Genomic DNA, 21,933 nt, shown 5'->3' with positions numbered 1-21,933 from the left:
GTGTGTACTTAATGGCGAAAGAGCGGTATTTTCTGTCCTTCGTAGGAAATACGTTAGGGTCTTGGAAGCCTGGAAGGATTATTCTGTTTTTGACAGCGTCCCCATCAAGATTGTCGACTCTCACAGCACTTGCATTGCTTTGCTTGTTAGGATATCAAAGTGCTACCATATGCTTATGGTGCTACAAAGTAAATAGGCCTAACGCGACTTATCTGGAAGATTTCATATGTTTAAGACGTATTTGTGGCAGGATTATTAAAATCTAGTGTCAACTAACCAGCGATACTTGCAGAGCTGCAGCAGTTGCTGATAAAATTCGTTAATTGCTTCTCAGTTTCTTATACTATATAATTAAAAATAGAGAAGAATGAAATATTATCCACATTGTCAAGTAGAACATTTTTTTTATCATGAACGTCACTAAAAATGAATTAGTTCGACGTTACCAAATGTACAAACACCTGTGACCACTTTTATTGCACTGTTACCAAGTGGGCACCGAATGGTGCTTGGTTCACGCCGGATCTGACAACACTGAAGTTGAAGAATGTAAATTTTTCTTTGATGGAAACTATGTAAGAGTTATGGTTTAAGGTGTTCAAGGACAAAGAAAACATTTCTAAAATATCTTCCATGGTTACGCATTTTGCAATAATATTTTAAAATTGCTAGCCATCATTTATGGGTGATGCTAAAATTTTCTTATTGCTAAAACACCTTCAAGAAACGGTCACTGGCATTGATTAAATGTTAAGGTAAAGTTCCATATCTAAGATTTCAAGGGAATTCAAAGTGTTACCAAAAAGGGTGGTGGAACCTTAGTACATTGGTTTAAAGTGTCATGACGACGTTATACTGTCGTCATTAGTTTTGAGTTGGAACTAGTCTTTCCGAAAGACTAAAGCCGGTTTCAAACTGAACGAACCGAGTAGGGAATGCAACCTAGCAAAACAAGTCAGAGAATGCCGTTGGCTGGCTTATAAGTCTTTGAACAGCTTTTGAAAAGATGCAACTATACAGTATGGATGAAACTTTTAAACGTTGAAGGAATGGTAACTTGGTAAGTGTTTCTAAACTCAGGTTTGTGATCACATTAGAGCTTAGAAACACTCACACATGTGCATTACGATACGATTACGATGCACAATCGAAGGTGAAACGTCGATTGGCGCTAGGTTTGACTTTCTGGAATGTGATATTGTTCAATTAAAAATATTTAAACCATTATTTCTTTATATCAACTTGCCCGTGTCCAGTAGGTTTAAACGTCCAGTGTTCATTTTCTCTTTGAAAGTCCCATCATCCTTTGCCCACTACTCAGAATTGTGTAAAAACAATAAAACTGGATAAAAATTGCTTGAGTTAATATCTGGAACAATAGTTACGTAAACCAATAAATACTTTAATATTTAAGTGTTTAATAAGAAGAGAAACTAGCTGTTCTTCGCGTGGAATTAGTACGTCTGTAATGATTAGTAATTTAAGTAAGCTAGACTAGCAATTTGTTAAGTATTATCATAAGCGAATATTCATCTTTAAGTGTCCACCGTTAGGTCTTTGAGCGGAATTTTTACTTTAGGGTGTCTCTTTTCACCGTGGGCTTTTTCTCGCTTTATCTCCATCTTATGTTTTTAACTGAATCCACTCCTCATGCTACTGATATTTTTACGTTTGAAAAGAAAAACGACTAAAGACGAACAAGTTTTTACCATGGTTTTTAAGCGAGCATGCTCTTGTAGAGACGATTTGGGGGAAAAAAATTACGGAACGAAAACCTCACGGACAATCGAGGAAAGGTAAATGTTTATCATATAAAGAGTACACTAATGGGAAGGCTATTACGGCAGTAGCGTCTCACACTATAGGCATCGGGGGGAGCAGCCTAGTCCGCAGAGCTTGTTTACGAGGAAAGACGTAGGTGAAACGTCATAGATTCTCGTAAAGCGACGCCTGGTGAGGTGCCGTCATAGGTTTAGTATTGACTAAATGGGAAGATGGACTGCAAATCCGCGTGTAGTCTAGTCGCATGTAGTAGTCGTTCGCGAATTAGCTCTCAGTAACTCCAGATTTACGAATTATTGGAAGTGTTATACCAGGGATAGATTTAATTTTGGAAGTAGGAATGGAGAACGGTTAGTATTTACTTCAGTCCGACTTATAGCCCAGTATAGAGCCCCTCCCTCCAACACGTAACGAAAAGTTTAAATTATCTTATTGGCTCACTTAAAATACGTTTTGATGACGTTGCTGGCGGGCACGGCGAAAAATCCGTAATTCCCTTTTACCTCTGTCGCTATGACCCGCCTCTTCTTTGATACCCTTCCGACTCGTGGAAGAGGGACCGGGATTACTCTGTTCTCCATTCCTACTTCCAAAATTAAATCTATCCCTGGTCATACTTATGGAAAATAAAAAACATAAACATATGGTTAGAAGCATGAACTAATTATAATAGCAGAACTCTTTTTTAAAGTTTTCCTATTCTACGATTTACATATTTCCATTGAGACCTTAAATACATACATGTAGTTGCGGGGTATTCCCCCATTACTTTCTCTCTCTCTCCCTTTCTCTCGAGCTCTCTTTCTCTTCACGGAAGAGAGAAGAGGAAGATAAAGTCAGAGCCTAGAAATCCGAAAGTTAAGCCATAGCTGAGTCTGATCCCGGCTAGGATCAGGGTACCACGTCGCACCGTTGCAGCGCAGCGACTAATAACGTCGAATCTCGATTCCCGAACCCAAAAAACGCGTATCCACCCTTTTAATAGGATTATACAGTTAATACACTTTCTAGGCCTGCGTGGTTTCAAAGGGATTCCCAGTTGTTACCGTGTTTCCTTGGTGATAAAAATAAACAAAATAATGTAAACAGTCTCCCGGAAAGTGGTTGAACTAAGATTGAATTAGATTGTCAATGAAATAACTAAAGTTATCATCCTGTACGGACTCAGTTTTGCATTAGGATTAAAATTTGACACAATATTTATCGGTAAGATATTTTAATACATCAGTTACGCACATATTTAAACATATTTTGCTTTAAAAATGTTTTTCTAGTGAAATTTCAATGAGTACAAAATTCCATTTTTAGTTTTTTTTTTTCAAAAAATAAATTAGGCAGTATTACGTTTAACTTACACGTGACATTATATTAATTTCTTACCCTCAATGCTATACTAAAACTCTCCACTGATGGATTAATCTGCGTTTAAACTTCATCACCAATCAGTGCGTTTGGTTATTAACGTGCTGTTGAAATTAATTTTGTGGTGAAATTGAAAGAATTGGCTAAAATTTACGCTTCTTTTTCCAAGCTGTAAATGTTTTAAACTTAATTTAGGCTTATTCTAAAGCACCCATTGGACGATACTCTTAAATGGTTAATTTAGTAGTATCTAGAACTTAACAGCTTAAAATGGTTAGAAAACCTTTTCAACTAGATTAGTTTCGGTGGTTCAGAAAACATCTACTTTGCCGGTTTGCTATAGTTTATTGCGGACGGCATTTTAATGTTCATATGAACGTTTTGCAGGCCCAAGTTTCACAATCACAAACTCCAATTGCCACAGTCTGTACAACACGTTGAACCACAGGCTAAATTCAAAAATATTTTTGATCGCTGCCCCAATCCTACTAAATTATAACGAAACCGAACTTTAGTTAAGACTCAGGAGCTTGCTAAAAATTCCAACTTCGATTAAGTCTATTTTTTCAAATCTACGTCTTTTTTAAAGCTCCAAAAATAGAGATTTTGGTTTCAACTCAAGTGAACTTGGTAGCTTTTAATAAAAATGCACACAATTAAAATACTTGCATGAACTTTCAAATGTCAAAATACAACACACATTCGTTTAACAATGTTTTTTAACATTTGAGTCATACTTTGATCGTAAATAGTTCTTATTTTTGTCCTTTAGCTGGTTATTCGCGGAGTTTTTTTCAAAGTTCATAAATAATATTCATGCACTGTTTGGTTTAATTCAAACTATGAGTACATTAACGACGTAGTGTAGAAGAAAATAGAAAGGTGTTGAATTTTCTCAAATCCCTTTTCGTGAAATTCCAAGTAATACAAGAATATTTTATTTCTGCAACCAGAATTTCTACGAGCCTTGAATCCTTTCTAAAAATATTACCTCTAATTTAATTTATAAGTAATTACGTAAAATTAATGGCAATGGAATATGCAGAGAGTTCCAAAATAAAGGGCTATTAATTATATGCGTCAATCATTAATGTCCGGGACTATCGACCCAACAGCAATCTACTTAGTCTTAATAAAACATACAGCAGAAGTATATTAACCCCGGGTCGTCGCTGTGTACCATGCGTGTTTTTTTTTATTAAGGGTTCCAATAAGGGTCAGGTTCAGTATATCTGACGAATCAGGGATGGAAATCAGGTTTATTTGGGTGGTGGGGTCAAGTCGCCCCAGGCTAAACGGTTCTGTCGGCACCTGTAGGGTACAATCGCCGACATGTATCGTATTCCCTCAAACGTTGTCACCCAGAAGTTTGGCTTACAGGTGTGCGCCGCACTCCCGACAACCATGCGTGTTCAATATTCATGAAGATGTACCACATGGTTCATCTTTATCTTATGTTGTATACCAACAAAACGCTACAGATGTATTTCGTGTACAGAGGCTTTGATAGTTGACTGAAACTACTAACAAGAATTTATCCCGTCGCACTCTGGAGAATACTCATGAAAAATTACTGTTTGTTTAGCATGATTTTCAAATCATGGTCAAAAATAAGCTGTTTCATTTCAAATTGTGAATTTCTGGCTAACCTAATCGATAGGTGGTCTAGCAATTGCGCTTCAATATAATACTAAACTTCATGCTTTGAACTGTCAGTCCTCCTAGGGCTACTGTGTAAATTGTTTGCACAACCGGGGCTATATGCAATATTGGTCCACTAGCTTCTTTAACAGAAGGATTAACTTCGGTGCAGTGTTATCAAGCTTTCTGAGAGCCAAGTACTGATTCAAAATGAACATTTAGCGCATCTCTCCGCAACCTCTCAACTTACCAATGATCCTGTAGAAGCTCGTTTAGTAAAAACAATTTATAATATAACCAAAAATAATTCAAATGAATATAGTTAATAGTTTTAAGCATTGCAGAGGTTGTAGGTGTGACATTCTGATATGTACCTTTACCTCATAAGAAAGTCTAAATATGAATTAGGATTGGTTAAAAAAACGTTTAGGCCTGAGTGTTACGGGATATAACGTTTAGAGGCTTAAGAAAAATATAATAAAGAAATAAAAATTGGGGTTGCCTTAACCCCGACGTTCAATAGCTTTTGCTTTGGTTCGTCGTTGCCATGGTAATCAGGGAGTGCGTGTTTAGCGCAAGGTGTGCGTGATGCGGGCGCTAGGGCTTCCTATAATGTACATTCTTAACTATATACTTTAAAACATTGGGTTTCGTCGACGGCTGCACGCCGCTCACTATAGACGGAAGAGTTAAAACTCCTCCCGCCATATTATTCTAACAATCTAGCTGTTCTATTCCCTTCGAGAAGACTGCGTAGTATAAAACTCACTCTAGACGCACGCCACATTGACTTCTCGCTCCCACTCCCAAGGTGTTCGGCAAAACAACGGTAAAATCTAATGTAGAAGCGCCGGGAAGGGAAGGCATTCCACAGAGTAGCTTTCATCTACTTTCAAACTTGTTGTTTTAAGAGCTAAAAATTGGTTTTGTGGATAAAAGAAAACATTCTTTCGCAACGCGGTCAAGGGTTGGTTTTAAAAGGAGCCTAAAGTGTTTAAATAGCTTGATATTATTTGCTTTCCAAAAAAAAAGAAAAAAAGAAAAGAATATGCTCTGAATTCATGCTGAAACGTTTTAACACTTGAGGTTCAAAGTTTGCGATATTAGGACTAAAAGATCAGAAATTAATTGACCATATTTGCACGAAAATTAGTATATCTTCAACTAAAGTGCCGGTCCTCAACTTCGATGACAAATTAGTATGGGTATAAGTTTATAAGATATGATACATAAGTATGACTTCTTAATGCTAGAGACTTGTTGAGTGCTAGTTCGAGAATGACGGGTTATGCGGTCTATCTTCCTATTTAGTCTGTACTAGGCCTTTGACAGCGCCTCACCAGGCGTCGCTTTACAAGAATATATGACCTACGTCACTTCATGACAAGGTCTCAGTAACCAGTGAAAAACTTATGGAACATATCTTATGAATTTATGGTATTGGGTATATGGCAGGTTAAATATGTTAAGAAGCAGAAATACATCAAACTTTTACTAATTTACATAAATTTGATGCTTATTGTGAGTAGAAGCTATTAATATCTTATTTCGAAGTATGTTACTGAAATGCATTCTACGAGTAGTTAAAGTCCAATTGAAATATTTTCCTCCATGACAAATAGTTTCCTTTATTCCGAACTAAAAACAATAATTGCTCTTGATCAAATTGGGCTGTTCGGTCAATGGTTGAATACGTAAGGGCTCGTTTAGATTGGTTATATGATGGGTTAAATTGTTTTAGCAGAAAGAAGATTTATTTATATAGTAGCGTGTAATCACCCCATATGCTATGCTCTCGCGAATTGTTAGTTTCATTGGAACAATAGAAAAGTGCTGTAGGTAAAAATTATTTGAAAATAAAGTAGTATTTCCCAAAACTCGTATTTGTCACGGATAACGTTAAAGGGTAATAGACGCTGTATTATTTCTTTCCATTCTCTCTCCCATTATTAACGTTATAGAAGAGTAAAACTCACAAGGAACATCTCTCATAAATATAAAAGACAAAGCTCCTCCAGAAACATGTCGGATCATTAAAACTTTGCGGCTTGTAGAATTCAAAGAGATCCTACTGGTTTTAAGATGCACTTAGATGGTTGCATCTTGGTCTCGTTATCTAATTGCTCATATTTCCTCGATTTATTCTTTGTAATACATTATCAAAGGCTTCATATAATGTGCATCATAATTTCATAAGATATGTTCCATAAGTGTGTCACTGGTTGTAAGTGAAACGTCGTAAAGCGACGCCTGGTGTAGTGTTGTCAAAGGCTTAGTACAGACTAAATAGGAAGATTGACTGCAAAATCGAATACGTGTAGTCAATTCTCGCGTCGTTCTCGAACTAGCTCTCAGTATGTCTCTAGCATTACAAAGTGTCATACTTATGGAATATATCTTATGAACTTATGGTGCATTTAATACATTTTGACGTCAGCAAATTACTGTCAACTGGAATTTTACTGTATGATCATTACTACTCTTTCTGAAAGAAGCACTGGATTTTTGGATGGCGAATGTTGCACTTAAAAGCTCCTATTTTCAGTTAGCCCTATTTTTAATTTTCGAGGAACTACTATTTCTCTGACGAACTTCATGACAAATAAATCCACCGAGTTTAGTATTAAATTATTCTAGTTTATCACAATTTTTCCCGAGTGTTGTTACCCAATAAAAAACGCAAAATAAAACCAATTATGCATTCAAGCAGCCAATGACGAAAGTAGAAAGCATGACATCAGACTGGAATCCCCACGTGTTTGTGGTGTCAAAAATCATCATATAATTAAATAACCGCTGGTCAGAATTTTATAAAATATTAAAAACATGTAATTATTAGATGCAAAAAAATCCATTAATTAGCATAATCTGTTTACTAATACTTTAATTAACATCACGGGATTTTTATTTTAAATTTGTCAATTTACTTTTCAAAATACAGCCATTATAAGGCTATAGTTAATTTAATTATCAATATCATTATTGTAGCTGGCGCGGTTTTACTGCCCATTTGAGGGGAATTTTTCAAAGTCGTTTTACAACCCGTTTAAAGTTAGAGTGCCTCTTAAAGAACATTTAAGGAGTTTCACACTTTAAGCAAATGCGAAACTCGAAAGAAGAACATCATTTTCAGCATCGTCCTTTATGGCTATAGTTCCATATTACGATCTAAGGCTGACTTTATGTATCTTAAACGATTTTACCATCGCCTTAAAAATATATACCCTTGCGACAAGTATAATATAAACGCGCTATACCTCCATGCAGGGATAGATTTAATTTTAGAAGTAGGAATGGAGAACGGTTAGTATTTACTTCAGTCCGACCATGAGTTAATAATATGTTAGCTCCCTATAAGTTACTCAGGCTCCATAGGCGTAATGTATCCAGCGATTTCTTCTCATTTCGCCCGCGCGGGAAAAAATCCGAATGTTGCGCTCTCTCTTGTCGAAAAAAAATCCCGCTCGTGCGGCTCCTCGACCTCGAGTCGTCGGCTGCTTTTTCACCAAGGTAGTGTTTTAGTCGTGAATGTTAATGTTTTAACAATTTAATATTAAATCATGACGTTTGTGTCTGTACTGAGACAAAAAAATGCAGGAACTCAATGCAATTTGCCGATATTGGTATAGAATGCTAAAGATAAAGAGTTGTTATTGTGACTTGAAAACAGAAAATTATACAACTGAGCTAATCCAATCCACTTTTCTTAACCGAGGCTACTGAGCGAAATATTCGGCTGCTTAAATAGCTCCAATATCATTGGCTAGCTTCCACTACACGCGCTTCCGGGGAAAAACCGGAAAGAAAAGTAAATAAGATTTTCGTTCCCGTGACGGCCGCAGAGCGTCGCATATAATTGGGAAGCCGGCGGCGCGGGAGAAAACGCTGGAGTATAAAAATGAATTGCCTGAGTAACTTATAGGGAGCTAACATATTATTAACTCATGGTCCGACTGATAGCCCAGTATAGAGCCCCCTCCCTCCAACACATATCGAAAATTTCAAATTATCTTATAGGCTCACTTAAACTACGTTAAACTACGTTAAGATGGCGTTGCTGACTGGGACGGCGAAAAATACGTAATTCCTTTTAACTATGACCCGCCTCTTCTTTCATACCCCCCGTCCCGTAGAAGGGGGTCCGGGACTTTGACGCGCGCCCAGATTACTCTGTTCTCCATTCCTACTTCTTAAATTAAATATATCCCTGCTCCATGCCAATCACCTTTTTTCTTCACTATCCTGTGAAACTTTAATGTGGGCCAACAGGTTTGAACACATGTTAATACTGCATTTGTGCTGTCTGTCACACAATTAATTAGCACATTTAAAATTAACTCGTTTTCTTGCTTTTCCTTAAAATTGCCTTGTAAAGACTAGCAAGCTTGGAACCACCTAAAACAGCCTATTTATTAACTATAATCAACTAAAAACATCTGAACCAACTTAAAATACATAGAATTTAATTTAATAGAAGCAATAACAGTCTTGGTAAAACCGTAAGCGAATAATCCTCTTTAAGTGTCCACCATTAGGTCTTTGGTGGAACGTCTCCTGCCTCCTTCCTTTACTACTACACCTAAGAGAGATTGGATGCCAAAAATACAAGCCTTAGAGATTTCCTTAGTGGTCTGACTCTCTCGGGTGGAATTTTTAGTTTATGGTCTCTCTTTTCATCGCTAGTTCCAACCAGTCACCTTTGTGTTTTACCTGGAACACCGAACACACAGTAACCCCTTATGCTACTGATGTTTTATGTTTCGAAAGAAAACAGGGCAATAGACGAACAAGTTAGTTTTTTTAGCGATCATGCTCTTGTAAAGACGATTTTGATTTGAAAAACATTCTCAGCACGATATCAGAACATTATTGTCACCTGTTAAAAGAAATTATTACCGGTGCATGTAACATATTCTTTAATTAAAGAATGAAAGCTCAGCTGTTGAACTGCTACTCAAGGAAAAAAATTGATAACCTTCAAAATTTTAGTCAATAAACGCTTGAAACCAAATGTTCGTCAAGAAAGCTTTTCGTTCCGAACAAAATTGTTTCAACATGATTCCTATGTTGACTTATTTTTGGACTTTTACTTTTATATTCGCCCGCTCTTTATCTAATTTAATCTATAAATCAACAAAAATGTTTTCAAAGAGATAAGGTTGTGGAACGAGGTTGGTATCAACCCTTTAGACGATGGTTATCACTTGCGATAACTCGATTAAAAAGTTAGAGAATTGCCCCATTCTCAAATATTTATCTTAGAAACGTTTATTTGAATGTTTGAAAACGACGATACTTTTAGTTGATAATTCGAATTTCATCATGGTCGCCTCACATCTTGCGTCAAAAAAAAAAAAAAAAACTGAAAACGCTATCTTTCCCTAGACGAGTCGTCTGCTTACAAAAAGTCCCGGAACTTGACTGACTAACGTCATAACCCCTAAGCCCCTTCTATCCCTGAATAGGTTGTCAAACAGTTTAATGCAGATACATATTCGTGTTAATTAATAGATTCATGGTTCTGCAATCTAGTACTATGGTAAGCGGTGACGTTTGTACCATGCTGACGTCAATCTATTCCTACATCTGCAAGGATCATCGGCGGAAGAGATCCTAATGAGAATTGGGGAATAACGGATATAGGTTAGAAATTGTACGAAGAAAACTTAAGTCGCATGTTTTAACAAATTATATTTGTATTTGATAGAACAATTTTTCGACACGAACCACGATTTCTGGCTTACGTTCCATCAGGAATGGATTTAATTTTAGAAGTAGGAATGGAGAACAGAGTAATCTGGGCGCGCGTAAAGTCCCGGACCCTCTTCCATGAAAGAAGAGGCGGGTCATAGCGACAGAGGTAAAAAGGAATTACGTATTTTTCGGCGTCCCCGTCAGCAACGTCATCAAAACGGAGTTTATGTGAGCCAATAAGATAATTCAAAGTTTTCGTTAGGTGTTGGAGGGAGGGGCTCTATACTGGGCTATGAGACGGACTGAAGTAAATACTAACCGTTCTCCATTCCTACTTCTAAAATTACATCTATCCCTGGTTCCATGTCGTTATTACAACTGGAAACTGATGATAAATTATGAGAAATCTGGCTTTGACGCTTCCTGAATGTAGACCAACTGTCGGAAACATTACGAGTTTTCTTATAAAACTACATCCTTTGATATATTTTATGCTCACATCAGTATGGAAGAGGAGGTGAATTGAACTTACGATATTTAATGGTTTCTGTACGGTCCAGCTGATACTTTTACTTTTTTTTTTTATAAATATAAAGAAAAACTTGAATAATCTCTTACTTTCAAAGTCGTAACTCTTATACTGGACGCTTTAGCCTATATCCACCCTAAAATTTAAATCTTATGGCATCCGGCAAAAACGGGAATACATACACAAAAAATGCGTTGACGCGTTCCAAATGTTTCTAAATAAACCGAGCGGGCTTTAAGATCGTAAAAAAATGCTCGCGACTCCTCCTCGGTTTTTTTTGTGATGAAGAAGGGATGAGGAAGAGGCTGGGGATGTGGTTTGGGATGGCTAAAAGGAAAAATTCTGGCGGCTGTTAATGACACTAGAGGATCTAGGCGTTTTATAAGCGAAGGAATCCAAGAGCTTTAGCTGCTATTTTCGTTGAAAAGAGTGCCGCTTCGTTTATGACGGTCTTTTGGGTGAAAAAATGCAACGTTTAACGTTAAAATATTTTTTTATTTTATCGTTCTGGGGTGACAGAAACCGGCAGGAATGAGGCATAATGTGGTGGGAAAAAAATTGGCTAATGGGAAAAAATTGCAAATTAGTGCCTAATTATATTTAGAACATAAAATAAAGCAAGTTTCAAAGGATAATTTAAAAGTTTCGTAGCTTAAGATAAGCAAATAACTGCATTTCGGTTTGTCAACAGTCGGGTTGGATTATGGAATGTATTTCACCTTTAATCTCAACTTTGTTGTTCAATACAATTTCTTGTAACGTTCAATATTTGGCTATTCTGAACAGCAAAGAGACGTAGCGTTCGTTGTCTTTCAGGACAAGCCTTTTTAAAAGCTACGACAAGTTGGATGTCAAAGGCCATTAAGCCCGTCTATCGGATACAGGGAACCAGTGTTCAACATTAGTGAAATCGGTTGATCGAAAGGTTTTTCGCATCTCTGCGCGCTCTTTTTCACGATAGCCGCGGATTGGAAAAACATTTTTCTTATATAGTCTATACATGCTACTTAAAAGCATAAGTTTATAAGATATGTTTCATAAGTATCACACTACCTATACTAATTCGTAATGCTAGAGACTTACTTAGAGCTAGTTCGAGAACGACGCGAGAATTGACTACACGGTTTGGTAGTCCATCTTCCTATTCAAAATGCACTAAGCCTTTGACAGATATCGTCTCAGCAGGCGTTTCTTTACGAGAATCTATGACGTTTCACCTGACCTTCGTCACTTCAAGCTCTCAGTAACCAATGACAAACTTATGAAACATATCGTTTGAACTTATGGTAAAAGTAACGTTCCTGAGAAATTTCAGACTAGGTCTTTAAAATGGTAACAGGAAAAATAACCAAAACATCCTGACTAGATAACGACTTTACTATTGATACTTTCAGTTTCATTGATGTTTAGTTGACGATCTATGCCAAGGATGCGTGGTGTTTGCTTGTAATCCGAAAATGGTGGCAAAAAAGGAACCAAAACGTCTGGACGAGATAAATTCCGTACATTCTAACCATTTTTTCACACGGCAACGCAGGGAACCGTTATTCCTAGTTTAACATAAAATCCACCAATTTAAAGATCATTTTAAATAAAAAGGGACTAGGTACCTCAGCCGAAGCAATTTTTTCTTTCTTTGGAATTTAACAAGTTGTACTTCCGGAAAGCCAACAATTAAAATTGTTATATCAGATGCATTATTGATTACGGAACTCATATTGAACCAGGAATACATAGTTTTCGTCTTCTTGGAATCATTAACAAGTAATTTTCTACGGCTTTCTGCTTGAAATGAAGGGGAGGAGGTGTAAAAACCGTGACCCCTGACGTCATGCATAATGTATTTGAACTTTGAAGCCACGTGACATCGAGCGGAGCCTCCGAAAGTTCATTTTGGAGGCTCCGCATCGAGGTAGCTAGTGACCCATACGAGTCGAACCCGAATTTAAACAACTTCTCTTTGAGTGTTCTGAATGAGTAATCTTAGGGTTGACCGTTGTTCCATAAATGTGAATAGCCAATGAAACGAGAGGATGGGGAGCCGGCGGTTTAAGTTTTAAGCCTTTTCCAAAATCTCAACTCGACGACGCTTTAAAAATTAAATGAATTCAGATCGTATTTTTTTTCAAGATGCAGTTAAAAATATTAGATTTTTTTAATAATTTCGGTTACAAAAAAGTTCTATTCAATGGGAAACGGTTAAAAAAACACCGACCCAGCGAGATTCTAACGAATGGGACTCAACGCTATGGGCTACAACCAAATTAGAGTTAAAATAAATTGCAGTTAATCATATTTTAAAGATTTAAATTCTAAGAACTATTCAGAAACTTCAAAATATTAGGTAAAAATGTACACCAAGACCTAAAAATTCATTGTAGTCAACCAAATCCAACAAAAAATTTTAAAATATAGTTTTGCCCAAATCGGAGAAAACAATTTGGTGACTTATCGGTCCTAAAAAAATAACACATCATCTGGCCAATTCATTCACGTTCATTTTGAATCCAGCTTTTCGGTAAGCAATTATACTATAGACAGTTTAGTAAAATACATATAGAGAAAACTAGACTCAGGGGCGAGGCCGCCATTATGGTATTATCCGTCGCCAGACGAAGCAACGCCATGCAGCCAGAGGCCCAGTTCACTACACGCTAGCCTTCTTGGCGAGAGAGAGAGAGGATACTCCAATGGCGGCATCGCTCCTGTGTGTGCTAGTTTCTCTTATGTAATTTCTGGAATGGTCTATTGAAACTATGGTCTTAAAAAACCTTCCTAAGGGATAAAAAACTGGGAATTTTTCGGCGATTAATAAACATGTTCATTTTCAAGAGGAGCTCGGAGTATATCAGTCGAATTATGATAAAGTTAGACGCATGGAGGGTCTCGTTGAGTGTCAACGTGTTTTTTTTTGGGTTAAGTGAAAGTCACTCAAAACTCCAAAGCACTGTACAAAATTAATCGCGTAATTAGAATTAATGTGAACGGACACCAAAAATTACTGCTTTGTAAATTCCTCTTATGAAATATTAAGTCTGTGATTGACGATTTCCTATGTTCTAGTAAATTATCTCGGTCAGAGAAAGTGTGCATTAAGCTTTAAAATGTGTTACTACATCGGCATATTAGGTCGTATGCGAAACCTTCACTATTATCGCTTTTGTGTGGAACTGACCTCATTAGTGACTAACATTCTCATGCTAAATTTGTGATTTAATTGGGATTCTCTAGTATTTTCTACTAGTGTGTCTCCGGCAAGCAAGGTAGGTTATGTCTAGTTTTAATCTTATATTTCAGAACGCGGTTTGTGTGTTCGTTCGTATGGTTGTGTATAGTCACAATTCGATAGCGAATTCGGTCAAATCGCATTGTTGATATCAGTAACACAAGGGAAAGATTTTGGAAGTGGTTTGGTTGAATTCTTCAGGGCTGAACCCGAAAACCTCTTGCCATTAAATCTGTAAAGAACGTCCTAATCTAGACTTGTAAGATTTTGGCCTTATGAATAACCTCTATTTTAGCATAGTTTTATTGGGATATGAAAATGGTATGAAACTTTAGTTTCTAAAAATAACAAAATCATGCTCTATAGGGGTGGATCAAAAAACTATTCAGTGTTTAGTTCAAGAGAAAACGAAACTCTTCCCTGTTTTTGTCCCTTAAATAAAACACCGGGCAACGCCTGGTAGCATTATAAAGGGGAGGCAGGGTCAAGATGGGGTAAAAGGTTCGGAGCATTTCGAATAGACCCTTTCGACTTAAAAAAAGGTAGGCAACCAGAGCCAGATTAAAGGGGGTGAGGGGGCACTGGCCACCGGGTGCAAGGCTTGTTAGGGGCGCATTGATTTAAACTATTCCCCTTAGGAACTTCTGTTCCTTTTTACCGACTTAAGGGGCGCAATTATCTCGGCCCCCGGGTGCAAAATTGCTTAATCCGGCCCTAGGCAACTCAGTATCGGGACATACAGGGTGTTAATCCCTTGACGTCTCTGCGCACTCTCATGATCCCCCAAGCCTACAGCGCAGGCGCTAAAAAGCGGGATGGAAGGTAAAGGTTTTAGCCCTGTGCCGTTCATCGAGGTACCCCATTTTATGTTTCATCCATTTTCATCATACAGGATAGATGGAAAGGTTTTGGTGTTTTATAATTTTTCACGTCAATGTCGGGGTCCCAGTAAACCCTTTCCTGAAATTAAAACCGATACATCAACCTCCAGTACAACAAAAACTCTCGGACTGATTTTGTATACAGATCCCATTGTGATGAACACCGCAAAATTCATTGTTCCACCTTCTCTTTAAATGTTACGATATAGTAGTTCCGAAACGAACAAGCAACAACGGAACGGTTCTATAATTTTGAACTCTTAACTTCATTTCCAGTAAAGGTTTCATATACGCATTAGGAGGATGGATTTCTTATATAGTGTACTTTGTTAAGAAAGCTTATTTTGTCACCTTATTGATAATCGATAAGAACAAAGAGGGAATGAAAAGAAGTAAACGACACCGCAGCTGTCGTTCACGGAAAAAAATAAAAGGAACCCTGTATTTGTTCCAGAACGAACTCCAAGAAAAATTGTTTTTAGTCGATCTTTACCAAGACTATACTTTACGTTGGAACATAAGCGGGTTTATGTATGATACCCATAACTATAACCGGAAGTATATAATACTTCTGTTCGAGAGAAGTGTACCACAAAACGTGGTAATTGTAACATGATTCTTCCCAACGTCCCTTTACATTTGGAGCAAAGTTGCTTAGCCGAATCACATGCACGATAAATAGTTCCCTCATTGTTCTATTAGCACTTAACTATTTGCTAAGGTGCGCTTATGGATTTTTGACCCACGTCAGGAACAGGTTTGTGGATTGATTGCTGATGGTTTAGTATACCTAACAGTTATAGAATTCACCCCACGCTGCGATGCCCATCTGAATTTAGTTTGATGAGGCTGAACCTGAGAAGAATCATGTTACATAACTAAATTGTTAAGAGGATACAGAGTGTCATCCTTCTTCCATTATCTCCTTCGGGTATAACGAAATGGCAATAAGAGAAATCCCTTGGTCTGGAACTTATTAAGTCGCGGCTGTTTGTGAAACATCAGAGTTACGATGTGAGAAATTAAAAATATTTTTTGTTATATAGAAAAATAGTCCATGAAGTGTTTTGGATACTCTATGGTGTCGAACTTAACTTCCTGGTACATTTTCCTGTTGCCTGTAATGCATTCTGAAAGGCAAACAGTGAAAACACCATTTGAGTAAAACGGGTTAACTTCTTAAGGCTTTTTCCTGAGCGCGATTTTTTTTGGCACAGATAATATTTAAACCTAACTTGCAACACATTAGAATTCTTAACATTTATGAGTTTATGAAAGTACAAGTTGGAATCATCAAGTAAACAGTTTTTGATCAAACTGAGTCGCTAATCAAGTTTTTTGTCGCACGTCAGGCTTCAAAGAACAATGAAATCAATTCGATTCATTACAATTGGTTTCGTTATTGGTTGGCTATAGCCGTCAGGTCTTTACGATTGGATACTAGCATCAAAGAGAACCGGCGTTTCCCGTCACATTTTGTCTTTTTGTTCCCTCATTGTGCTAGATAGAAAATATTTTACATTTCTGGCCGCCATTTTTCAAGATGGCCGCGAATTTAAAATCTTTTATCAGCTTCGCAAGTAAAGCAGTTTTTGTCAGGAGTTGATTATCAGTCAATCAGTCAGTCAGGATTTTATGACATCGTATACTATGATATTGGATGCATCGAATTGCTATACTTTGCTTTGGCATTATCACTGGTTCGTCAACAAAGGAAAATTTGAAGGGTTAAAAAACTCGGAAATAGAAGAAGGGGATAATTAAAGAACGGTGTGACTGATTAGTCTCTCAGTTTGCTTTTCTTATCTTCAAAAAGAAAAAATCTGATTAGTTAATTTGAGCCTTTGATTAAATATAATTGAAATATATAGGCTCTGGTTTTTTAGATATTTGGTAAGAGGGGAGGATTAGTGCTAATATTTGGTGGATTTCACCCTTAATCTTGGTAAATGTCAAAAATATACTAAGCATCACACCGTGAAGTCATTTTCAATTACTGTATTTATAATAAGAAAACTTTGCATGTCTTAGAAATCTTGCCTAAGAAGGGATCCAATATGCGCATATCGGAAAACTTATTGACTTAGGAATGGTTTTTGTAGATGGTGATAATTTTTCACAATTTAAGGCAAAATCATGATGCACTGCCTCGAATAATGACACTTCTCTCGAAGATAAGTAAAATATACTTCTAATCAAGTTTAACCTCGATATGAAAGGCTTAGCTCGAGGCACAAATGAAAATATCTCCGGTTCATTTAATTAAGCCAACAATGTCATTTCGTGTTCGAAGGTGCGTGTTCTTTCATTTCCAAATTTCTTTAACTCAGACAGTTCCACCCCCAAGCGAGCTTCATCTTCAGATTTCGATTAAGGTTAATGCAAAGCCTGGGTGTAGGAAGAAATGAAAAAAAAAAAAAAGATGAAAAGCAAATTTCTTTGAAGTCCCTTGCATAGATTGAATGTTTTTTTATTATCGATTACATTACCTGAGAAGTTCATAACATGCCGTTTTGAAATAAATACAGCAAGCATTAATTGGAGTAGGAAATAGTATCAAGTTCAAACTATAATAGTGTTTACAGTTCAGTTTAAAAGACTCTATGGGATATTCTTGAAAGAGGAAAACTATTCAACTTTTGAAATAATTTTATTCGGGGAAGACTCTCTTCGTTCTGCGCATGAGATTGTCTTTTAATCGGGTTTATAATTTTCTAAGCCCGTGACGTTTCTAACGACGATCATGTGACGTATTCTCTCTTATTACGAAATGGGCCCAAAGATATGCGCCTTTAAAACAACCTTCGCATTATTCTCATCCCCCCTTTCATTAGAAATTTGTCCTATAAAGTCTCCCAGACTCTAATAATCCGGAAATTTCTTTCATTTTTCCTATGTTTATCTCGCAAAATACCTGTTAGAAAACGTAGTGATGCCAAATCACTATGACGTAGGGCACGTGCGCTTAAGCCCGTTAATTGGCTTACGAGGCAATAGAGCGACGGAGATTCGCCGTCAATGACGTCATTAATAGGAATTGCAAACTTTAGTTGATGGTGGGCGAAATGGGAAAATTCAATTAAACTTGACTCCCACTTCATTTTAAAGTTATATAGAAAGGGAATTGAAATTGTTTCGTAAACATAACTTATGTGTAACCAAATGTAGGTAGAGCGCCTACGTTTGGTCTGCAGCTAGGTAGGAGTGTGGAGGTTGGAATGCTTTTAATTAATAGGGAGTGCACGAGGTTTCATTTGTACTGACAAAGTGACGACCAAACATTCTGCTTTCAAATTCATAGCAGTGGATTGTATACTGCAATCCTAGTTTTGGGCGCGAAAAATTTCCACAGTGATCTATGACGCTATCGAGAGAAATTGGAACTACCAATGAGTATGGGGTCTTGGTTGTAAGAGCAGTAAACTTCTAAGTTCGTTTGAGATATTTTCCATAACGAATTCACATGCCACATTGGTTCAGTTGAACTCCAATGTGAAAATCTCATGAAAAATGGTGCTAAGGTTAGGTAACGGGAAACATTGTTCTTTCTCGCGCATGCTTTAGATGAGAGAGCTCTTTATGTGATCGTTGTTGGAAGTGTCAGCGACTTGCGAAGATCTCAGCCTCTCATCAAGACTCCCTGTCATAGTTTCTCTGTAAGATTAGTTATGTAGTACGACGGAATGTATACTGTACTCCTAGCTGATTTTATGTATATTTGAGAAAGTGGTTTGATGGTATGTTTGTTCTTCGTGCACAGTCACGATTCCTTACCAAATTGACCAAACTGCATCAGTAACACTAGAGGAAGGTTTTAGAAGTAGTTTATTTGAGCTCCTCAAGATTTGGTCTGCTAATTCTAGCCATAGACCATTTCGATGCACATAAGAGGGAAAGACACGGGTGTGAAACTCCATCTCGCTTTTTGGCACCTGCTCTGTAGTCTTTTTGCATCGAGAGTGTGCAGAGACGGCAATGTATCAACCCCCTTGTATATCTAGATACTGAGGATTGTCTACCAATTTTTTACGTCGAAAAAGGTCTATTAAGCCTGTTAAGTATTGTACTTTCTATTCTAGAGCCCAAATATTTTACCTTCAGAATTATCTCCCAATTATGCATCGTTTTATTGAAATTGAAAGTTCGAAAAAGGTTAGTTTCTAAAGGAAAATTATGCGGATATATGGATAGCCTATAGGCGCTATAGAGTTCAAGCAAGAAGTGATATCTAGTTTATTAGGGAGAAGGTATAAATTTGCCACATTTCCAGCTTTATCTCCAGTCCAAACGTAGGTCTGGAGTTAATTCCCGCCTCTAAATTACAACCAGCATCTCATTGGTTCTTGAAAACTAACGTCAGCACGACGCGAATGACGAAAATTTCCGACTGAGGAGAGGCGAAATAGCCCGGCCTCCTTTTACGTCCGCCCTTGTATTTTGAAAGGGGGACTAGGACTATGGCGTGCGAATACTTAGGCATCTTATACCGCCCTAATAAACTAGATATAACTTCTTGGTTGAAGTCTACATAAATAGGAAACTCTTTCCGGTTTAAAGACCCTAATAACACTCTGGTAACAGAGGTAGCTAGGTTAAGATACAATTTTACAAAGAAAAGCCGGGACACTGAGTGGTACCACGAATGTTTTACCTCAATATATGGCCGTCAAGCTGATAACTAAGAAACCTGGTATATGAACACGAACGAACCTATTACATTAACATGGAAATTTTCGCTCTTTAAAAGTAGGGTGTGTGTATTAGAATAAAAAGGAAAGAAACGAGCTGCCAGCAGATGCTCCGCTTTTTTGTACAGTTTTGGTCATCTCCTCCCCTTTTCTCTCATAATATGGAGATTGGAAGACGACAACAAAAAGGGAATATAAGTAAAACGAGAAAAAGAAAATAAAGAGGAAATGGTTATTGGATGAATAGATTTGGTTTTTAATACCGCGGCGTATATACTAAACCCCTTCTGTACAACGATCTCTACTTTAGCGAATCTAGGATCTTTGGTTTTTGCGTTGTTTTATGGTTAGATATTCCTTTTCTTTATCTACATATGAACGTTTTAGAAAGAGCTTTCATCTTCAGAAAACCAAAGCTCTCCCTTTTTTCTTTGGAAGGAGAAAAGTAATTGTTTTTCTTGGAAATTAAGTTAGACGTAGATGTGCACATCTGACTGTATGAAGTTGCCGCATTAATACGAAACAACATTTTTACATAGAACAAAATAAAGTCGAAACAAATGAACTTTATTAAATCAAATTGAAAAAATAATGCTTTGGGCATGCAGTGAGCACGTGTAAGAAGGAGTCAAAGAGGGACGGGGGAAGGTAACTATAACGGCCTAGCCCGATCTCACTCTCACGCGCACCTACCTCGGTGCATAGGCAGGCGAGAAACCAGACGTCACGTGATGTGTATTGGCTGTATACCAACTGCTCTATTTTTTTCCTATCTGTTGCGCATGTCCGGAACTCTGATATCAAGCCACAGATCGGTACCGGTTTTGAAAGGAGGGGGGGGGGGGCTGACGGAGAATTTGGTTTCTCCGAGCCTCCTTCACTGAGTAACGTAGACGCCGAGAGGAAGGATTAAAATGGACTAGCAATGTCCAATCACGAGATAGAAAAGACCTATTTGAGACTGTTACAATGTTTTTCATTTGACCTCTCCAGGCGTCATTATTCTCGTTCAGATCTTTCAACCTATGATGTCTTCGCTCTCGCTCGAATCTGTTTGAAATTTTTCCGATTCCGCCTATTTTTGAATGTTGGTTGTTTGTTTTTCGACTTACAGTGTCAATTCTGAACTTATGGACATACACAATCTTTATTCAATCAAGAATGATCACAAGATTCCATCAAAAAATATATAGGCCTAAGCCTCGCAAAATGTTTTCGATCTAAGCTTTGGTACAGATTCGAAAAACCAGATCTCGATCGGTAAATCCCTAGACATTTTCGCTTGGTTTATAGAGTTCTCGGAATCTACAATTTGTCAAATCTAATGTGCAAATAAAGTGCCTTCAGATAAACCTCGGAAGTGAAATGGAACACAAAATATAAACTCGGATGCTCTCAAGTTCTCGTGTTATAAATGAAAAACTCTATTCGTTAGATTCAAAATATTCGCCTCCATTTTACGATGGGGGCTGTACGAATCTCGTTTTAGTGCATATTGAGCTCTAAAGTTTAGTCACGCAACACGACATATCCGCGTTTACCTTAGCTTCAAACCAAACATGGAATGGAGTGAAATTCCCCATTGTAGATTCGCCGCTCCAGAGCTATAAAATTTCCATTGTGTTTTTCACAATGCTACTATGTTTGTTCAACATCATAGGAGACAAAAATAGTGTTTTTCAGACAACTGCCCAAATTTACAGCAACAAGGGCCCATAGTACAGCAACGAGAGTTCTATTTAAAAATTTATTTCCCGAATTCTCGACTGTTGCCAAGATTCACGATACAATTTCTTTGATTTTAGGCTCATCTCCCAGGAAAAGGCTTATATACTTCTATTATAAATATAAAGCAAACTGCTTAAAATTCAGACTGCGCCTTTTTAGTCATTAATATTTCACCGTATTAAAATTAATGGTGTTTTTGTATTCGCAACTAATATTGTAGTGAACTTTAACTTTTGAAAGTTACTTAAAAAATAATTCAGTTAGATGATCAAAGATGGGCCTGGAAAATAGTCAATATTTAAATAATAATTAATTTTGGTGATCAAAGACGGCCATTAGACATTTGCTTCGACAACGTGAGTTCCGACTTTCATTATTTAAATATGACCTAGTTTCCCAGGC

The 21,933-nt window shown here is 37.2% G+C and overlaps 1 protein-coding gene across 2 annotated transcripts in view; it reads left to right on the top strand.

The window, feature by feature from the left end:
* Window positions 1-2,388: 2,388 nt before the first annotated feature.
* LOC149610624 (potassium voltage-gated channel protein Shaw-like) overlaps window positions 2,389-21,933 on the top strand; it is a 227,563-nt gene continuing 208,018 nt past the window's right edge. Inside the window, exon 1 of one of the 2 annotated variants that reach the window (XM_089859341.1) lies at window positions 2,389-2,988. The gene's annotated coding sequence lies outside the window, so the exon portion shown is untranslated. Of the gene's footprint in view, window positions 2,989-13,919; window positions 14,272-21,933 lie in introns of those variants that run through there. The other variant, XM_089859339.1, reaches the window with a different exon arrangement.

This window comes from Phalangium opilio, unplaced genomic scaffold, assembly GCF_054372755.1.
Source record: "Phalangium opilio isolate 3A_F unplaced genomic scaffold, DU_Popi_V2 ptg000329l_1, whole genome shotgun sequence".
Taxonomy (NCBI): domain Eukaryota; kingdom Metazoa; phylum Arthropoda; class Arachnida; order Opiliones; family Phalangiidae; genus Phalangium; species Phalangium opilio.
This window is presented reverse-complemented; position numbering and strand designations above follow the sequence as displayed.